An 18,592-nucleotide genomic window follows, 5' to 3' on the forward strand; every position below is an offset into this window, starting at 1 on the left:
GAAGCTAGCATTTGTCGTTGAGATGGCTGACATTAAAATATTCATTGACAATTGATGCGAAGGTAAGAAAACAATACAAAAATCGACAGAGAATCAAAGACGAAACGTACCAATGCTAACATTGTGTGCACAATAAATGTCGCCAAGAGAGCTATGAAGCACTCGCCACGTGGGAACTGTAAGTTTGGCAACTCAAACGTTGTTACCATAGCCACAGGCCTACCACGCTATGTGACATTCAATTGTTTTTCCGATCGCAACGCTGCTGTCATGTCCCATCCTTAAAAAAACAAGTAGCCTATAGGTGGTTTATTTCGACAAACAAATTGATATCGTGTGCCAAATGTTTCGATCGATTTGCCCGAAGTGTCTATAATTTCTGCTTTCTGCAAAATTTCATCTAACATATTGTGATATAATAAAATAGATCTCAACTATGTTTACTCTGAATCTCGACGTCGAATAATCTTTGCAGCTGAAAGCGTCGATAAGTGAACTGCTGTTATCACTACTTCAGCTGCTACATTTTTGTTGCTATGATGGGTGCTGTATCTGCCAAAGTATTATTTACTTGAAAAGTAGGTTTTCTAGTTTCTCGATAGATGAATTAAACGTCATATTACCGTAATATTGTATAAAAAAACTTGTGATTTTATCGGAAGTACACGTGTTCAGCATCACTGACCGAAAAAACCGTTTTGAGCATTTACTGTCTGTCTGTCCGTATGTTTACAGCGATTTCTCTTGAACTATTGGTCAGATTGTATTCACGTTTAGTATATACAAGTAAATTTTTCCGTTAATTTTACACACTAAATATGGTAATTGTAGGGAAAAATTAATGGTTCTTTATTTGAAGTGAAAAATCATACAGTGCAAAATCTACTTCAAGAATCGTTGCACAGTTCCCTTCAGGTCCTATGATTAACAAATTAAAGCATAAACATTTTGCTAAGAGAAATTAATTGTGATACTGTATATGTAACTATGTCTTCTTTTCGTGTCGAATTTCTTCAGAGTCCCAAGACTTCACACGGAGAACAGATAAGAACTGGTGGTAGTGAGCAATCCCTTGTTGCTAAAAGAATTACTGTTGTGTGTGAACCACTAAAGCAACATCATCTTCAAGCTTTATAATTGAAATAGAAAGATTTTTTCTGAGCCTAGCACTAAACTCTTAATAAGCCTTTAATGCATATTTTCACAAGTAGAGAAACAATATGAAGCGAGTCCGCAAGTAAATTACAAATCGAAGTAGCGACCTACATTTGTAATCAGGCGCCTGAACCTGTCACCGCCAGATGTCACTATTATCCAGGTATCAAGGTAATCTATGTGCGCACAAGCGGAAGAAGCAAAATTAAGATGAAACAGTTGCAAGATGGCTTCAAAGCAACCGTATTACCCCTTTTTCTTTAAAACTACATGACATTGCGTGTTCGCAAAGAATTTTCACTATCAATACCTATATAAAGAATCGATCAGTGGTACTTCCATTTTCCGGGACAAACCGGAAGTAGAGGTAACCGGGTTGAACTTCGAATTTTTAAATGAGAATGTAGGTCATGTAAGGTATTTTTGGATAAAAAGAAACAACTTTTATTGAAACTTTTTTTTTCTAATTTCCATTCTTTATTCACACTCAAAGAAAACATAAAAATCGTAATTATAGTATCTCAGTTATTGTGATATCGGAAACGCTCATTCTCACACAACACTATTCATAAGCGCTCGAAATGTCCACCACTCTATGCTAAACGCTGTGATCCCCTTTATTGCGTCCTGGGTTGCTCGAAGAACTTAAGCACTGAGACCCACTGGCTGCTGTGATTCTTTCTTTCTTTCTTGTTTTCCCTTGTTATTTTAATGCATCTGGTAGACGATTTCTATAATTCGCCCGCACAGAAAGAATTTTTTTATTTTATTGGTTATTGTACGACGCTTTATCAACATCTTAGGTTATTTAGCGTCTGAATGAGATGAAGATGATAATGCTGGCGAAATGAATCCGGGGTCCAGCACCGAAAGTTACCCAGCATTTGCTCATATTGGGTTGAGGGAAAACCCCGGGAAACATCAACCAGGTAACTTGCCCCGACCGGAAATCGAACCCTGGCCACCTGGTTTCACGGCTAGACTCGCTAACCGTTACTCCACAGGTGTGAACCAGAAAGAAGTAATTTGAAGATAAGTCAGGAGATTGGGCTGACCAAGCTGCCGATCGTCCTCGTCCAATACCCTACCCAGGGAATAACTGATCAGCAAGTTGTCGATCCACGAGTGAAAAATGACCTGGATAGCCATCTTGTTGAAGCCACATTGTTATCTTTACAGTGAAAGGAACATCGCCGAACAGCTGATACAACATGTCGAAGTCTGCGAAAACTGCATCGTTCATTATCCCCTAAAAAGTATGGTCTAAACTGCTTACAGGTTCCCAAGATCTGATCTGAAAGACCACGTATTGTGTTTGGTCCTTCAGGTCTAGTTTAACTAAAATCGGGACGATCTAATGATGGATCACAAAAGTAGTTTCGAAAAATCGGAAATAGCGAATGCTAAGATACGCTTGACAAATAATCTAAAATTATTCGCCATAATGTAACGACCTGAAAGTCTGAGATTAATTGTAATAGATTAACGAAATAAATGGTGAAATTCAGAATTTCTTAATCTCTGAAAATTTTATTGTCATTATCTTTATAAATGTTTCAAAAGCATTGTCATATGAGACTTTAGCGCTAGGCAGCCTACACCATGGCCTGCAATATTGGTAACCTTATTCGTAGAAAATTCTCTTTACAGGTTTCATGTTATCAAGGAAAGTAGTCTATACTTGTTTCTCATGTGTGTACTTCAGTAACATATGACTGTCATTCGTTTTAATGTGCAATGCTTGTTCGATTGTTTGTTTTCCGAGACACGTTTTTAATGACACTGAGTATATTACGCCCGCATTTCTTGGACATGTTAGTGGGAGGCGCAATTTCTCATCAACAGTATATCTGCTTACATATCATTAAGCAAGCTTACAGAATAATATTCAAAGTAATTACATTTGTCACTGAAATACTGTCTTTCAGTTTCATTTGTTTGCTTTGTTGCACTACACATACGTGACAATCCGGTCGCTAGATAGACTATGCAGGTAGCCCTACGAATATTTTTTCCAGTTAAGCCGTAGCCCTCACTTTAGTGTACAGCACTTCAGCAAAGACAGGAGTTCGATCCCGCTCAATTAGTGAAACATTTGGGGAGGTCAGAGAGGCCGGAAGCAGGCTTCCATCGAGTATTCATTCATTGTTGTGCCCAAGAGCAGGTCTTTCACTGCAAACCCAGCTTTCGCCAATCTTCCCTATTTTCTGTCTTCCTCTTAGTCTCCGATATATCTTAATGTCGATCTTCTTCTGTCCCGAACTCTTCTCCCGTTCACCATTCTTTTCAGTGAATCCTTCAGTAGGTAGTTTCTTCTCAGCTAGTGATCAAACCAATTCTTTTTTCTCTTCCTGATCAGTTTCAGCATTAATCTTTCTTCACTCACTCTTTCCAACACAGCTTCGTTTTTTATTGTGTCTGTCCATTTCACATGCTCCATCCTTCTCCATATACACATTTCAAGTGCTTCTATTCGCTTCTCTTCATTAGATACAATTGTGACTTGAGATGTTTTGGTCTTTTCGGCGTTACTAAACTACTTTTTGGTTTTTGGGTCCTTTTTGTCGGCTAAACTAACCACTTGAATAAAATCTGACCTCTATAGGGGAGAGTTGGGTAGTATCGAGCATCGGGTAATATCGGACAGTGAGTTTCTTTCATCTACAACCAGATGATAGTACCTGAATGACATGGTTACGTTTCTGTGATGTCGCATACAGTTACGTAACCACGTCATTCAGGTACTACCATCTGTGGTAGATGAAAGAAACGCACTGTCCGATACTACCCAACTCTTTCCTAATGCCGATGTCGAGTATTTGATATTTTTTATGTTGATAGCCTATATCGATATTAAAACTAAAGCTTAGACACTTTATATCTATGTCGATGTCAAGTACATATTTGTTACTATTTTGATATTGATATCGATAGTTTGAGCTTCAGTTTTGATTTCGATATCGATGTGAGTAATTGGCATTTTTTGTCATTGATATGGGAAGTCTGAGCTTTAATTTTGACATCGATATTGATGTTGAGTAGTTGTTATTTTTTTATTTATACCTTTAATGTCAAGTAGGCCAATTTGTTACTTTTTTGGTATGGCTGTCGAAAGCCTGACTTTTAGTATTGATATCGTCGACTGCCACTTTTAGAGGTTTAGCTATAGAATGTTTTGCATTTTATTTTGGTAAGCTACAAATATTGAGCATGCTTCTTCTAATATTAATATTGGTATTGAGTAGCTGGCTTAATTTTGATATCTATATCGATTATTCGTCTTCAATTTTAATATATATAAAAAGTTTTTGGCCTTCATTTATAGCATGCATATCCCATCTTTGACGTTTGAGGTGGGCAGGGCATGTAGCATGCATAGGCGAATCCAAAAATGCATATAGAATGTTAGTTGGGAGGCCGGAGGGAAAGAGACCTTTGGGGAGGCCGAGACGTAGATGGGAAGATAATATTAAAATGGATTTGAGGGAGGTGGGATATGATGATAGAGACTGGATTAATCTTGCTCAGTATAGGGACCAATGGAGGGCTTATGTGAGGGCGGCAATGAACCTCCGGGTTCCTTAAAAGCCAGTAAGTAAGTATATCCCATCTTTAATTTCGATGTCTTACCTCTATATCTGATCTTTAATTTCCGTACGATAATCAGTATAAAAAATTCTGACGTCCTGTCTGTAGCTTTGGAGCATTTGAAACCGATTTTGAAAGATCTTGCTTTGTGTAAATAATTAGAGAACGACTAAAGTGTCACTTGAGGATTAAATCCGCCACAGTCTGTTCGTCCCCCCTTACCACCCTCCCGAAAAAAAAAACGGCCAACATGTCTAGACGTCGGCTTCAGCTGAGGATAATGTGATAATGTTGATGGTGACGTCATCCGCGCCACTGCAGCATTTGGCGTCGCTTGCGCATTCCGACGCCCACCCGCCCTCGCCTTATCGACTGGGCTCCGTCACGGGAGAGACATTTCGGGGCCCTGTGCCGCATCATCGTGACACTACAACCCTCCGCCTGTTCTCTTCCTTACGGTCGAGAGAGAAATATTATGATGATAGTACAAATTAAGACCAGTACTCTAAGGAACTTGTCTGAAAGTCGTTTTGTTCATGAGAAATGTAGTAGAATCTGCTAGATATCGGTCATAGGTACTCTCATTTGAACATAATTGTTTCAAACCGTACATATATGGTGTTATTGTGGTGTTAGAAAAGCCGAAGTACTAGTAGCATATTATTATTATTATTATTATTATTATTATTATTATTATTAAATTCTTATCAGACTACGGACACCAATTACGGATATGATAATAGTGTAGTTATTAGAGAGAAAACAGGAATACTTGAAGAAAACCTGCTCCAGCGTATTCTCAACAGCTGTCAGGTTTTTTATCTCAGAACGTAATTTTAATTTTTATCTATGAAAAATGATCTGAGAGGGAGATACCGTGGCAATGATGCAGTTATGACAACATGAAACGTTTGAAGAAAACCTCACTAAGCCGGAGATCGAATATTGGTGCTCTGTTCTAAATACATTTCTTTAATGAAAGTCCAGTCAGTGACTATGTGCTCAGGGTAAAGGTTCATTCATGGCAGAGGAATCCGATGTAATACTCGAAAATATCTACCTCAAATCCACTTTGTTCAACATAAAACTCGTAGATATTATTTTAACGTACCGAAATACATATGATGTTTCCATGGTTTTCCGTACTTCGGTACATTAAAATAATATAATGATACGCGTAAAAATCACTTTGTGATTTAAAGACGGCGCTTATTCCGTCGAATCCCGGCCAATTAGTCACTCATAACGAGTGCACCTCCGCACATATGGGGACATTGTCCTGCGTTCATAGGCTACATCTATGACGTAGTGCAGAGGGCACAAACCATCAGAGGGAACCCAAGAGGTGGAACTTAAACTGAGAGGATTCGATCCGACACCGGGATGGGAATCCGGCGTGGCTTAGTGGATAAAGCATCAGCACGTAGAGCTGAAGACCCGGGTTCAAATCCCGGTGCCGGAGAGAATTTTTCTCCGTTCCACTCCTCTTTCATCATAAAACTCGTAGATTACCAGAAATTAAATGTAGGTAATTTTGGAGAGAAGCGAATTTCTGACTGATAAATAGAGGAGTTCATTCCGTTCAGAAATCTAAATTATTATGTGATTAATTCCAAAGAAATTTCAGGAGTAGTTTCGAAAATCGCTTGAAACCAGACTAAGCACAACTCTTTTCAGGGTTTTGGGCTGCAGACAGTCCACAATTTTTTCTTTCATTTAAAGGTCTTTTTCAAAATAGAAAGTGAGTTTATAATCTATGGAAAGCTAACATGACATTAAAATGCCACGAGAAACCTAAGTACTTAAATCAGAGGGACAGACAGACGGATGAATGGATGAAGGATGGACGGACAAACAGATAGGGAAATAGGCAAATAAAATATTTTCAGACATTGACTTTCTCTTGCAATAGGCTCTAACATAGTAAGCATCCTTGTTGAATTGTATTAATTTAAATCATCAACATCACCAGTTTTCAATGTCTGAACTCTTTGTCTTCCTCATAGTACCAGTATTCATAGCTAGTGCGACTCTTTAATGTGATTCATAGAGACCAGATTTTAAAGGGAATCCCTTTTTTATTTCAACACGAAACATGAAATAATTAATCACGATGTTCAAAACTATCTCCACCGACCAAATTATGTGGTTTTGACTTCCATTTTTTCTTTTTTTTTTTAAGTCCATATTTTCCCCGTTTTTAAAAACATCTCTTATTTGGTCCTTTTTTTTAACAGAATATCGCAAACATTTAGATAATTGTCCTATATTTTTTCGATAGGCCTATGACTTCCTGAGCAAGCGAAAATAAATATCGTTCTTCTTCTGATTCCAGACATTGAAAACTAATAAAGTGTGCTGATTTAGAGTTCAGGATAAAAATAAAATTTTCACCTCTGGTTTCAGTTGATGTTGAGCGGTCATTTCCTGTTTAAAAAACCTTCTGCATTCAAAGAGGCAGAAACATATTGAAATATTGAATATGATCAAATACAACACTTTCTTTATGTTGTAAAGCGATAAATATAAGGTTGTGTGTGCTATGTGTATCCATGAATGTGCTGAATTGTGTTTTCAATTAAAATAGCACCATTTTGAGGGAGTAATATCACAGTCTAGTATATACAGTCACGAAGCTCAATACGTAGTAAATATGCATCCATACATAGTTGCTAACCACTAGGATCGCTACTATCGCCTCATTACAGATAATGCGAAATAGTACCTGCACAGTCTATTGTTTCTAGTATCCTCATAAACTCAAGCTTCGTGACTGTATATACTAGACTGTGGTAATATCGTCCTTTTTGAAATCCTTTTTTAACTATATCAAATACAATACTTTCCTTATGTAAAAAGTAAATCCATGGCGCTACAGCCCTTTGAAGGGCCAAGACCGACCAGCCGGCTGCTGGTCTCACGTCCACATGCCGAAACAGAGGTGGACGATCATCCAAACAGAACGGAAGTATCGTATGGTTAGCACGATGATCCCTCCAGCCGTTATAGCTGGTTTGCGAAACCGGATTTTCGTTATTCCTTATGCTGTGAACAGATAAATGTACGATTATATCCATGAATGTGCTGAAGTGTGTTTTGGGGAGTAATATACTGTAGCTTTTCTTGAAGTCCTTTTTTTAGCTGTAACTTTCTTTTCTTCTTTTTTTTTTTATATGAAAAATTTTCCCTTTAAAATCCGGTCTCTAGTGATTAACATGGAACAAAGCCACCACTTAAGACACGTACAAACAAACAAGGGTCACTTTCCTACTTGCCACGATTCAAACCTGTCTTTTGAATTATTATTATATGAATGAAAATGTCACTATAAGTTGACTTTTTCCTAAATTGTACACTAACCATAATAAACATTCTTGTTGAGTTAGTGTAATAACTTGAATAACAACCCTTTGGCGCATTTCTTTCTATTCATATTAGGGTTGTGAATATTGGAAATCAAACATCGCAACTTGGTAACGTGATTAGCATGGCGTAAGGCAACTGCTGAAACATCAGGATAGTCGCAATGCAAGAAAAACTATGCCAGTCTTTGTAGACGAGAGATAAATTTCCATTTTCTTGCTGGAAATCGAACTCGGCTCGGCTGGATTGCAGCTAGAAACACAACCGCTTGAGCTACAACCGTAGTATATTCAAATGTAATAATAATTAATGCAACTCTGTAAACTAAATATGGAATAATACAGCCAGTTAATATCCCTTTGAAAGTCGAGTGTTGTAAGACCGTCAGAGCTGATGCAACGTGCGGCTGGTCATTGCTTGAGTTGCTCCATAGGTAGCCGACCTCAGCCGCCAAGGTCGTAAATGCTTTACCGAGCAAGTCTTGTTGTCCCTGGATCGAATCCTGAGTGCATTCCCAGCCCCCGAGGTGAACGACCCATACAGTCATCCCAAAGGAATATGTAGACTCTACACTGCAGTGTTCGCACTCACTGAGGCAAATAGGAATCTCGTAATCTGCATTCGATATAAAAGTCATGTAAGTAAGCCTGACTACCTAGAGAAATATGTAGAATAGTAAGAAGGACACGAAAAGACAAAAGCGGATAATTGGACGTTGAAAAAGGTAAAGCATATTTGAAGGCATAAAAAAGTCCGCTATTCGACTATAAACAGGATTTCTCTCGCCGCCATTCCTTAATTTTCGCCGTATCGTAATCTTATCGGATGTGAATATTTTTTTACTTGGTTATTTAATGACGCTGTATCAACTATTAGGTTATTTAACGTCGATGGGATTAGTGAGAGCGAGATGGAGCCGAGAATTCGCCATAGATTGCCTGACATTCGCCTTACGGTTGAGGAAAACCTCGGAAAAAACAACTAGGTAATCAATCCAAGCGGGAATCGAACCCACGCTCGGCGCAACTCCGGATGTGAATATTCCCCGAATCTAGTTAACAGGGGACACAGTTTAAATATTTAATATAAAAAAAATTAATAAAAAATTCAACAGGTGTGAACGCACGTTAAGAGTACAAAAACGCCGTCTACCATAACAACTCATCCATTTCCAGTCTAGAGGTTACAAGGGATATGGGCCAACTGCCTTATCGGGGGCATAAAATCCTATGATGTCAGGTCAAAAAATCGAACTATCATGGAACAAAAACAAGTCAAAGCAGTACCCTCCAATCTGTATGGCTCAGTGTTGCCAAATGGACGGAAATACTGTTAAAACTGAAGGAATTTCAACGTAGCGGACGGGAAAAGAATGACTTTGACGGGAGACGGATTTTCTGAAGGAAATTACGATTTACATGGTCTCTTGACTTTTTTTTTTTTTTTTTTTTTTTTTTTTAGATCCTGTCATTTTAATTGTATAATTTTTTGCCTTTGCCGTACCATGTTAAAGAATCCCGTTTCATATTCCCTCGTAATCAAGTCAGAGGTTGACGAATTATTATTTTAATCAAGATTGATAAGTAAGTTGTGTTAAAATTTGCTTTTTATTTGTATATAGATATATTGAGTGGGTTTCTTTTATTTTGACGTATTCTGACGGATTTTCAGGTGTTTGACTGACTGGGATACAATTTATGTGTTGGCAACACTGGTATGGCTTAACATTCGAGGGTCAGACCCGGTACTGATCCTTAGGTCTATACTTCGGCTTGCTTTTGCCCCTTTATATGCGGTGATTGTCCAAGTTCGACAGATGGCCTGGGTGATATTCGTGAATACGATGCTGTCGAGTGGACCATCCTACCTCAGGCCTGGCAGACAGATTCTATCCTCGGACGAGTACCTGAGAAGCCCAAAGGTTCCGGAGCCCCAAGATCTTCCTAAATCAGCATCGGCAATCCGTACTAACCCCAGCCTATTTTTAACTATTGCAGATGCTAGATGAAATGAAGGGAAGGTGAGAAGTATTGGCGGAATGACAGGAAAAAGGGAGTACTCCGAGAAAACCCCTCTGCTACACATACTTCTTCCATCACGAACCCGGGCCGCCTTCTTACTCTGTTTGAGTATGCAATTCGTACGATGCAAAAGAAAGATGCAATTGTCATTCAAAAGGTAGAAAAGAAATGCTTATAATCTAATAAGGCTCCACTGCACCTCACAGAAATTACGGAATAAACAAATTACAATGATTTAACCAATGAACCATAATCGTCATTGCTTTCATGACTGCACGCTTTCGTTCACTAGACGTTCACAAGTAGCGGAACTTCTTACTCTTGTGGTCGATATGGCACAAAATCACCACAGAACAAGCAGGGCCACACGCTGGAGTAGCTCATGGGTTAGCGAACTAGACTTGACGCCGAAGCTGCCCTCGGACGTCCATTCGAATCCTATTGGATTTTTCCCGAGGTTACCCCAACTCTAACAACTGTAAAGTAAATGTCAGATTTTGCCATGACGAATCCTCGAATTCTTCTCAGATCACAGTTCCACCGACACTAGATAATCGTGTAGTTGTTACACCATTATTAAATAGCCTTCTAAAATAGATCTACACTTAAGAACTAATGGAAAAAATCCGTGGCACGATAGCCCATGGAGAACCAAGGCCGACCAGCCGGCGACGGCTAGCCTAACGTCTACATGCCTCAGCAGAGGTTAACAATCATCCAGCCAATACGGGAGTAACATGTGATTAGCACGATAATCTCCTCCCTCCCTCAGCCTTTTTACGAGGTGATCCCAGAAGTAATGCACAAACTTACTTCATACACACGCATTTTGTTTTAATTCACTTACATCAAGATCGTTCAAAATAGTCGTCACCTTGGAGTGTTATGACTGCTTCCCAACGCGCTCAAACCTCCTGACGTTTCGCGAGCGCAACGTTGTCACAACTACTCTCTCTCTCAGTCTCTCTCTCTCTCTCTCTCTGCACCAGTAGTTTTAAAACTGTGGAGCGCGACTGTTTATCTGAGATTGGTTTGATAGGGAGATGCAGAAGGCTTCTTAATAATAATAATAATAATAATAATAATAATAATAATAATAATAATAATAATAATAATAATAACAAATATTATCAGGTGGATTCATGTCCAGATTGTAGGCTGGCTGAGGGAGTGTTTCCCACGTGTAATTGATTAAACGGCATTCACTGCTTGGCGATTTGCGGTCTTGCATTATCGTAGAGAAGCAGCACACCAGACTCCAATAGCTGTAGTCGGTTCCGGCGAATTTTTGTGCACAGTTTCCTACGAGCTGTGTCTGCACATGTCGTCCGTCTGTCTTCTTCCAAAACATTGGGAACAATTACCTCTGTAGTGAAATCCGGTGATGATTTCAGTCTTCCAGCGCGTTTGTTGGTTTCTGTAGCAATATGACTTTCACAGACACGTCGAGATCATCGGGAAATGGTTCTACGGTCTACTGAAGAGTCACACACACACTTCTTTCGAAGCAATTCATAAATATCCGGCGGTAGGCCTATACGTCCACGTAAAGTTTATATTTCAGTGAATGATATTTGACCTCAGACAGTGACATGACCTGACATTTTCGTCGTCCATTTCAATTGCTTATACACAAAAAGTTTTTAAGCAGTTTAATTGAACTTGCACAGAATCGTTGGGAATAACGCTCACTATTAACGCAATAAATAACAACCACGCATACCCATGGATATGGAAGCTCATGCGCAGTGTGCACTACTTCTGGAATCGCCCTCGTAGTTGGCTTACGGAACCGTATTTCTCTACTCACTGTAGGTGTTGGCTGAAATTCATCATGATGCTGGGTGATCCAATATTCTCGTCAAGATTCTATGAGAAAGTCTCTTCTGCCATGAGAACTCTAACTTATTCCGTACTATTCCAAGGCTTGACGCCTTAGTCCACGCAGCTAGGGCGCAGGACTAAATCCCAATGGATGAAAGAAAATTTTCCAATTCCCTGATATAACTGAGTTCAAAATAATCACGACAAACTTTATTTAATTTCTATCCTCACTTTGTCAGGCTTATGAAACGACATAGGCCTAATACATAGACGGCTAGCATGCAAGGCCAGCTCTTAGAAAACTCCGGAGAAACATGAGTTAAGGGATACGCACCAAGTCTCCGTGGGAAGGAAATTAACAGTGGCGACCCGTCCTTCTGTGCTGCAGTGTTATACAGCACAATGATAATTTTTGCTCAAATAATGTATCTGTAATATCATAGTATTTGATCTGTCATTTGACGATTTTCCGTGGTTATGTTCACGACACGTTATAGTGTGTTTAGTCGTCGCTCTTTGGTGCTTCAGAGGGTTCGTTGTGCTACTCAGAACTCCACATGAGAATGTAGACATTTATGCGCATGTGCGAATCTGAAATCACTGCTCTGATTGGCTATTCTTACGCAGGAAAGTGCTGTAGTCAGCTTCAGCACGACACAGCTTGGAGATTGGAAAAGTAAAGCGTTTGTGGAAGAACTCGGAATTACGTATTTACAATGTATTTGGTAATTCAAGTATCCGACTGCTGCTGCCATCTACCTGTTTGAGGTTCCTCCTGCTTCGGCCAGCAAGCGACGGAAAATGGAATCCCAGAAAATTGAAGCCAAGGAAGTATGTGACCGTATAATTCAGGATGCTATATACTCACCGTTTCCAGTCTTTAAGCTACCTAGACAGCAAAATTTTTGACAATTTTTCGCATAATTTTCCTGAACGCGAACTTGAAGTTGCTGTCAACAGCTATACTAGGCCTATACTGAACAAAAGAGTGTTAAAGACAACTTGGAGTTCTGTACGGAAGATCCGACTTCCGAAATATAGATGGCTGTTCAATTGTTACAATACATAGTCTCCAACACTTACAGGATCCATTCTGTGAAGTAACGAAGTTGTTAAATATTTTGGTTACAACACCAATGTCCCAGGATCGTCTCATTGCTCTCGCAATACTGTCAATAGAAAAGAGTATGATGTCCAAGATGGAGGGGTTTAACACCAGGGTAATTGACAAGTTCTGCAGTAGGAAGGAACGTCGTATGGACTTCATATTTCGTCACTAGGCTAGTCTCAAATTAAGATAAATACATATAAGTGTATACAGTAGGCCGATATAGAGATTGTAGCACACTCATTATTTTGATCACCAGCCGCTACTGGAAATTAATTGTCATTTTCTCCAGGAATTGAACCCAAATCAACTAGACGTGTAAACAGAAATGCTACCGCTTGAGTCACAGCGGAGGACGGAACTAAACATGTGTAAAATTCAAAATTGTTCAAAAATTCATCCAGTCAGTGCGGGTTGCACTCAGAGAGACAGTAGTTACTTGTAGCACCTAAGGCATTTGCATGGAGTTACTGACGTCACCCTCGCACAGCCATTCATAAGATCGGACAAAATGCGAAATCTCGCAACTCTCGTCCGAGTGAACAGGTTCAAAAAGTCGCGCGTGGAGATAGTAATCGCGACCCGGCCGGGCCCCGGTGCCGCCCGATAATCCACACGCGCTCGTCCAGGCGTGATTCGATAACGACATAATCGGGAGCCACATGGCCTCACTTCACCTGCGGAAAAATAACGCTTTTCGTTCAGTGCTACTTCTTTGCCTATGTGCAGTCCAATCACATCACGACTACGAGACACCATCGAGACAAAAGTATCGATAGGCTTACTTTGCTGTGGAAAAGTTAATGTCGATTCTTGCGAAATTCTTATTAACCTAATCATTGATACTTTGATATTGGAAAACCACCGAACGTCAATATCCGGTCCGATTAATTATTAACTAAAATACAGTTTATTTCAACAATAGAACTATCGTTATAGATTCTGATGATTGCTGGTAAAATATCGACACTTTCAAAATGGAAAAGTGCTTAAATAACAAAGCAATATCGATTTCGAAGCATTGCTGATTATCGATACTTCATTTAGTGTTGTCGGCTTTCTTGAACTTAGGTTCCCTCAGAACTGTAAATATAAAAAATTCCGTTCTGGCATTACAAAAATCCATCCCTACTACCATACTTAAATATCTCTAAAACCAGCCCCGAGATTGTTTTGAAATGTCAAATCAATACGTCTTTGAGAAACACTGCAACAATAAAACAGACATCCATATGTATTGGTTCTCTTATGTTACAGTGGAAACAAAATATACATACACTCCATTAACAGATACCGGTAGCAATCGTCTATGAAGCTTTCATTTCCACGCGTTTTGTTGTGTAAAAGATGTCTGCACATAGATTATAAGACAACCTTGAGTATTATTTTAATTTCCGTTTCTCACTGTAAAATATTGAATGTTCAATTCACAAACTTTTTTTTTCCTCACTTTAGCCTATCCTGTATTTTTTTATAGTTTTCAATTATTAAACGACATAAATACTAATGCATTCTTAGGTTGAATAATACAATTTTAATGAAAATTTAAGTGTAATGCGACCCTTAATTTGAAGACACGAGTAAGACATACTTGCACCTAATCGTTAATATTATAGTCAGTCTTGTACACATGCAGAATGTCTTCATATTCAATACTGTAATGCAGAATTCTCTATATCAGGTATGCCCAGTCGGGGCAGATCTAGCCTTCAAACGAGGTGCAACAGTGACGTAGAATCTCAGAATACTATGCAGGTACACGATTACTGTCACTGTCGCACCTCGTTTGAAGGCTATATCTGCCCCGGGGGGGGGGGCATGCCTGCTCTATATAAACGGTTAAGGAGAGGAGTAAAGATTATCTAATTATTATGAAAAGTATATTCATAACTTTAAAAGGCCAAGAAGTGAAAATGTATACCACACTAACACCACAACTAGCAAAATTCTAGGAAATAATAAATAGGTAATACATGTAACACTAAAAAACGCTATTCGACACCTTATTGCAAAAAATAAATAAATAAAAACCAATCAGCCATCCTGACCAGTACTTAAAATTTCCGTTTCGCGGGATTTTTCCAGCCGTCTAACAACACTGACTTCAGTAGACATATTTGTCTATTTTTACAAATTCGTGACAAAAATTTACGCTAATGGTAGATAATGCAAAACTACCAATATACTCGTAGGTATTGAAGAATTACTAACAAAAATCGATACTTAGATGATAATGGAAACTATCAAATGTCAATATCAATTTGAAGAATTGTTGACTAAATACCCATAAGCCCAGTTCAATACTACAAAAAGAACATCGGGATCGACTTTGATTCAATTACTGACAAAAATCCATACAAAGATAAAGAAAAATCAGTGCCTGTCAATGTCGGCCAGCATGTCGACTAAATATCGATACTTTACTAATGTTAAACAATCAGTTTTCTGTATCAATTTTGAGGGTATCGACAAAGATTAGACTAATATTAGATAATGAAAAACTGAGACGTCAATATCGATTTTGAAGAAATGTCGATTAACTATCGATACTTTGGTATTGAAAAGCAATTAGATAATTTATCTGATAAGAATAATCAATACTTAGAAAATGGAAAAATATCAGATGTCAATATAGATTTGAAGAATTTTTTGCTAAATATCGATACTTAGACAATGAAATATTATCACCAGGGAACGGATTTATATGGACTAAAAATATATGAAATATGTAAATATATATGTAGTTATTTTTACCAAAATATGGAATTAAATATGGATTTTTACCAAAATATGGAATTAAATATGGACTTAAAATTATAAAAAAATGACTATGTACGTTAAATATTGGTACATTTTAATCAAACTAAACAAAAAATATAATGGACGTACCTTATCTTCCAATGTAGTTTCAACAAAACACAATTTTTATTGTCTGTTACCATAACAATAGGTTACAAACATTTCTTTCAAGTGCTGAAAAGTGAATCTTCTTCTATTGTCTCTGAGGATAGATTTATACTGACTAAAAGAGCGTTCGACGTCACAAGAAGTAACTGGTACATAATTCAATTTCACAATGTCTGCTGGGGATAAGTCCAAGTTAATCTTCACTGTTGATTCACCACTCATCACAGCAACAACCTTTTGTAGTTCTTCATATCCAGGGTTTTTTGAAAGTACAGTGTCCACCTTAGCTCTTACTGCATCTGCAACTTTACCTCTACCACGATTCAGTTGTTCCACAGTACTATTTATAATTTCAAAACTTTCAGATAGTGAAAGGTGCCTATTTTGGAGACTTTTGAGCGTTTTTATGATGCATGAAAATGTATGCTGAATGTGAGCTAAGTCATTCTTCACACTTATGTCACAGGTAACTGTTTTCGCAGTATCAATTGAGACTGCATCTTCAGAGTCCAATGCAAGGAGAACATTGTTAATAGAGTCTATATGTTCGGCATAATATTCAACTGCTTCTAGCCATGTACCCCATCTAGTTAAAATTGGCTTTGGTGGCAATGGAATTTCAGGGTACATTTCTTTCAACACGTTAACTCTACTGGGAGCTTTGAGAAATACTTTTTTCACTGATGAAATCAACAAATCTACTTTAGGGAAATTGTCTCTGACCACTTCTGCCACACGATGAAATGCATGCGCCACACAAGTAAAATGAGTCAATTTAGGATATACAACAGATAATGCTTGTCCAGCTTTGACCATATAAGGGGCAGCATCGCTAATAAAGAATAACACATTATCGTACATAATACCCTTTGGCCACAGGATACCCATAGCTTCGTTGAACAGTTTAACTATAGTTTTGTTATTGCACTTTTCTAGAACATCACAATGTAAAAGAATTCGTTCAGAATATTGTTCACTTAACAAACCGATAACTACATTACCAACAAGTCTACCTTCTTTGTCGGGAGTCTCATCAATGGAAACCCAAATTGAACTATCTTTAATTTCATCTCTTATCTTCTGTATTGTCTCATCGTAGATGGATGGAGCATACGTCTTCCTAAGTGTTGACTCATCCGGGATTGTATGTTGAGTATATTTTTCAAGGAATTCCCTGAAGACCTTATTCTTTAGTTTGTAGAGAGGAATATCAGCAGAGATGAGAGAACGGCACAGGTCGATGTTAAACTCAGATCTTACATTCGATGTTGTTGGTTGTGTTAAAAACAATTGTCTCTGCTTGGAATTTAGTTGTTTGTTGGCCTGATGTTTACTAGTTGTAATGTGTTGTTGCACCAGGAACTTTTGTGTAGATGATACTGCACACTGACACAAATTACAAAATAATATTTTATTGTCAGTTGATAAACCATCTTCTTTAAATTCTGAAATGTAACTTGTTAGTTTTGATTTTAAATTGACTGAATGACGTACTTTTGGCATATTTACCGTCTTTATAGTATGATTTACAAAACTGAACCTATGTGTACTCTGACTGGCATTTAACTGTTGAGCTGCACAACTGAAGTCTGTTAAAAATTTTAAATTAAATTAATACAGTTTTGTAACTTACTTTCCCATTGTTGATAGGACTGCTAATTTTCAAATAACTCTGATGTTAAAGGGATTACTGAACATGTGTTTAAATCTCTATTGTTGAAATGTATTTTTAAAAGTTAATGGAATTTTGTTTTGTTTTATTGTTAAACCTAATATAATATGGACTGTTTTATATGAAATATGGAAAATATATGGAAATTAACGAAAATATGTACTAAACTCTAAAATATGGAAAAATATGGAAAATAAAAGTAGGATTTTTCAACCCTACACATTGTGAAACATAAAGATAATGCAAAATATAAATTATATTAGCTTTATAAGTAAATATGTATTTACATATAAATCCTTTCCCTGATTATCACGTATTGATATCGATTTTAAAGAATTCTTGCATAAATTATCCATACTTTGCTGTTTGGTAATCATTCTAATGTTGTTTAGTCAAGTGTCCGAAGACAGGTTTGATCCTCATAAGTGACACCAATAAGGCATCACTCATGAGGAAACTAAGCCAGGAGATAATGGGGTAGGTGGCCTATCAGAATCTGTATTTAAGAATTAATTGTGAAATTCCGTTCCTGTTCATTCTCCATACATGTTGGACCCAGTTAGTGTTCTGTTTATTTTTTTCTAATATGGGTTCAGTTTTTAATTAATTGTGAATGCCTTCATTACTTTGTTTTCTTGGTCAAATATTCCCACAGAAATAGTCTGATACACTACTGAAATCACTTTCCGTTGCTCAAGCTGACAGGTTAGTTTTATCAATCGAGAAATTCATATTGTGTCTATATAGATTGTGCTTTTTTTTTTTCTTGTAAGCTGACGGGACAGTTCCGATTGCAACTAAATACTGTATCAAGAAGGTGGAACAACTGAAGACTGAAATGTTGCTCCTTGAAACAAATTTTAAGTAAACGGAACCTGCGTCTTTGAATCCTTACGCGAAAAATACGGGTGCCCTTTGCCTGAATCGTATCTCCACCCCCCCCTCCCCCCAAAT

At 37.9% G+C, this 18,592-nt stretch overlaps 1 protein-coding gene across 1 annotated transcript in view; it reads left to right on the forward strand.

The window, feature by feature from the left end:
* chm (lysine acetyltransferase chameau) overlaps window positions 1-18,592 on the forward strand; it is an 853,038-nt gene that overhangs the window by 797,056 nt on the left and 37,390 nt on the right. The window lies entirely within an intron of this gene.

This window comes from Periplaneta americana, chromosome 15, assembly GCF_040183065.1.
Source record: "Periplaneta americana isolate PAMFEO1 chromosome 15, P.americana_PAMFEO1_priV1, whole genome shotgun sequence".
Lineage (NCBI taxonomy): Eukaryota > Metazoa > Arthropoda > Insecta > Blattodea > Blattidae > Periplaneta > Periplaneta americana.